General features: G+C 41.7%; 1 protein-coding gene across 1 annotated transcript in view; it reads right to left on the bottom strand.

Moving 5' to 3' along the window:
- Nucleotides 1-547: 547 nt before the first annotated feature.
- The window catches only part of LOC109971776 (ELKS/Rab6-interacting/CAST family member 1), a 141,563-nt gene continuing 138,004 nt past the window's right edge, over nt 548-4,106 (bottom strand). The window contains exon 20 of the mRNA XM_020620255.1: nt 548-612. The gene's annotated coding sequence lies outside the window, so the exon portion shown is untranslated. The remainder of the gene's footprint in view (nt 613-4,106) is intronic.

The raw sequence follows: 4,106 nt of genomic DNA, 5'->3' as shown, positions 1-4,106 counted from the left end.
TCGCTTGATTTGTCTAACTGGATTTTGTCCTCTAACAAATCCATTAAGGGGATTGATTACATCAGACACCTCATTGCTTGCATGGGAACCTGACTCTTGGTTTAAGACAAACTTGAAAATTTTGAAAATGTGCACTTTTTGTGAGGTGCAATACCTAAAGTGCATAGGGCGATGTTTCTTTGGCTACACAAACCAGGTGAGTAGTAGATATGCCCAGCAGTGGTTAAGCAAACAGGGACTGCTCCCTGACATTTGATCAGCTCTACTACTCACTGAACAGAAAAACCAGAGATTCTGCAGTATGTAACACTGAGACAAATTCTACAATAGAAAAACATTCACAGAACTCTAGGAGCCCCTCCATCGCTTGTCCTCAGCCTTTAGGCTTTGCTCCTACTGTTGTTGTCCCTCTAGCTCTGCAGCATGGAACACTTACTGTAACATAGTACAGCTCACCACAATAAATTAGTATCAGCCTCTGTAACTGCCAGTTCAGTATGTGTAGTGTTTGTGTTACATGGATAGTGTTTCACGGAGATAATTACATTGTGTCTCTCTCTCCACCTGGGCTCTGACACATGTTCAACAGCTCAGACAGCCACACCCAACCACCTGTAAGAAATAACACACCAATGTCAGACTGTCAGAGCACGGTCGAGCAAGGAGCAACAGGGACAGGGAGTGAGAGCCTGAGTGTTACCCTTGTCTCACCTATTAGAGTTATACAGACACTCTAAGGTGTCATTTTTATAACCACAACCCTTTTAATTACTCTTATTACACATTCCTGAATAAACACAAACATGCAACAACTACAAAAACACCATGTTCACCACTGTATCAGGCCCAGTTTCTGCTGAAGTGTGGAAACAGTAATAAAGACGAATAATAACTATTACTGTCCTGTTCAATTGCACACCTACCTCTACACATCTGGTCTTTAGTAACAGCACCAGTAACCTTGGCTTTGACTGCAGGAATTTAGTGTTGTTTTTGACTCCAGCTACAACCGAATGCAACGGCTACTGTAGTAAATATTACAGGAAATCCCCTCTAATTTAAGATTTATGTACACTTACAAGCACATGTAAGGAAGCAGCACATGATAAAGACAACAAGGTGGGGAGAATAAGAAAAAGGTAGAACAAGAGACCTAAACATGAGCCACTGTTTAAAAAATGTGTGTAATAACAGTGGTTAATGCCTGCTCTTTCATTGAGTAAATCTGGTGGGGGCTATTTCACACTGTAGGAATCTCCTGTCGACCAGATCAAAGGATTGCCGAAAGACAGGGCTCGTACATAACACATGGAACAGGTGATGGCTCCGACACGGATGGAGGCATTCACACACGCATATCTGAATGAACACACAGTGAGATCAGAAAAGCAGAGTGACAGCTTCTATTGTGTCTAGATGAGCCTACGGGGAAGTCTCTCCAAGGAACAAGAGGAAAATCATTCATCTATCAACTGAGCTTCAAAAACCACTTAAAGAGAGTCAGTGCAGGCTACACAGTGGTTATGACAGAGTGCATTCAGGCTGTACAAGAATGAGCGTGGCATGTATCATATGAGAACACTGATGAGACTAACATGTGTACAATGGACATCTAGCTACGAATGGTATCGGAAGCATGTGAGACCCGAGAGAAGCCTTAAAATGGATAGGTCTAATATAGAATGGGCCATATCCAGAGGAGGTGAACATAAGGCTATGTCATCACTGACCCATCTACCTTCCATCACTATTCACTGCCTCCCATAAACAGCAGGATGGAGGATACTGTAACTCCCACACACAAGGACACCGCATAAACAGAGACACACAAGGACACATGCACTTTTCAGAAAAAAAAAAACCCAAAGGGATTCAAGCATATGTGCACACATGCCTATTCATTTACTTGCAGTAGAGTGAAGCCTTGCACACAAATGCATGCATGTATTTACACAATCGCATTTTCACAGGAGAAATTAATCCCGGGTGGTCTCAGCAATGTTTTCACTTCAAAAAGCTCTGGTTTTGAAATCACGCAATTTAGTACATACTGCCTTCAAAATGCATTTTCACACACACACATACATACACATAACTGTTGAGTGATTTGGAATAAAATAAAAGGGAAATAAATGTGTAAATGTTACAGTAGAACATGGAAACAGAATATATGACTGCAGGGCTTCTGGTATACACCCAACATTACACACCCCACCCTCTCTGCTATTCAGTCCCAGCCCATGGGAAGGTCCAACTTTAAACATAGCTATTATGGCCAATCGCTTTCATTGTTTTCATAGAATATGAGAAAATTACAGCACTATGATGGGCCACTTATGTCCTTCACTAAAACACACCTCTGCACCAACAGCTCTCTAATGATGATGGCTAAAAGGTTTTCACCAATAGAGCCCTTTCAGACACACACACACACAGATGCTGACTGAGTCAAATTGAATCCTTGTGTTAAGTGTATCGAGCATCCCTCCACACCACAAAAGGCTGCCTGTTTCTGTGTGTGTGGATGTGTATGTCATCCCCATGGGCCAACTTCTGTAATCAGGTCAAGGATTGCTTAGTATTGGAACTGAGGAAAAAAGAACCCGAGGCTGAGACAAAATGAAAGTGCCAGTCTTCCTCTCACATCTTGTCAACATCCTTTCTCCATCCCCCTCTCCACTCAAACCTGTGTCACCTCTGACCCAGGTCCAATTCACTACTGTCATTATGCAATTAACGCCAATTAAGTCATTTGGTTGTAAGACTGCGTGTGTGTCTGTCTGCATGTATATACGTGCATGCTTGCTTGTGTGTGCTCTAAGAATGTGGATGTGTGTACATGCACATGATAGGGCAATTACAGCAGCACAAGGGAGCCTTTTGGAAGCTGAGAGCACTGCAATCAACCAATCAGCCTTCAGATGGCTTTGACATGAAAAGAGAGTGTGGCCTCTGCTAACCCGGGGGGTCAGCCCCAATTTACTCTATTTACCCACTCAGGAATGACTCTCTGTGTGTGAAGACAGAGGCAGAAAGAGAGAGGGAAGGGAGTGATGAAGAGGTATAGAAATATCTGAGTAAGTTAGAGGGAGTAAAATAGAAAATGGGAAAAGGGAAGGAAGGGAGGGAGAAGCAGAGGGATGAGAAGCCTTGAGGTTGTTGGGCAGGTGATTTGTAGTGGGTGAGGGGGTGGCTGAATGGAGGGAAGGGGATGTGGAGAGAAGCCTTCAGGTTGTGTTTGCAAAGATAAAAGGCCAGCAGTTGGAGCCCATTTGCTAACAATTTCCCCTTAGAGAGTGGCTCTACACACACCCTATGCACACATTTTTCCTGTTCCACAGAGCATAGATGAGGAATGACAACTTTACACTTGGCTTCAGCTGTTAAATACAGAGATGCTCCATCAAGATAACAGGCCTGTTTCTTCTAAACAAAAAATTCTAATACAAAAACATGGGATTATTAGATTCTTCCAGGTTTTGTCAGTTGTTTGGATCAACCCTGTTTATAGGATCATACATCTGCATGTTTTTATGCCACTAACAAAAAATTCTATATAGAAATATAAATAACATTTATATTACAGCAGATAAGTGATTATTGTTCTTATGGGTAGCCATGTGATATGAATGTTGGTTAAAAATGAACTTGTAGATACTTAAAATGAGCAAAATATATGGTATATGTTGACCTATAATAGAATCATTATTGTAACATAGATTGATAATGGGATAATTTTGGATATTGTACTTGGTGATGCATTCAGAGCACTCTCTGGCACTGTGAGCTGCCAAAAAAGACCACATTCATGAACTATCCCATCAGAATATTAAACTCACAAGACAATAGGCACAAAAAAGAGGCTGCATTAGGACCATCAGCATGTTTCCAGGTTGCAAGCGAGAGCAGACGTCTTTACTGCTCCTCTTGTCTGTTCTACGATTTTTCACATCTTCTACATTTTCAAGTCTTTGAACAAATTCTACAACTATTAAAATGCCTCCAAGAGGGAAAAGAGCTAATAAATCAGAAGCGAATGAGGATGTTGAAGCAGAAGAGGATTATATTTCAGCGGCGCAAGTAACAGAGATGTTGAGTCAGCAGAA

The sequence above is a fragment of the Monopterus albus genome, unplaced genomic scaffold, assembly GCF_001952655.1.
Source record: "Monopterus albus unplaced genomic scaffold, M_albus_1.0 scaffold6.1, whole genome shotgun sequence".
NCBI classification, from domain to species: Eukaryota; Metazoa; Chordata; class Actinopteri; order Synbranchiformes; family Synbranchidae; genus Monopterus; species Monopterus albus.
This window is presented reverse-complemented; position numbering and strand designations above follow the sequence as displayed.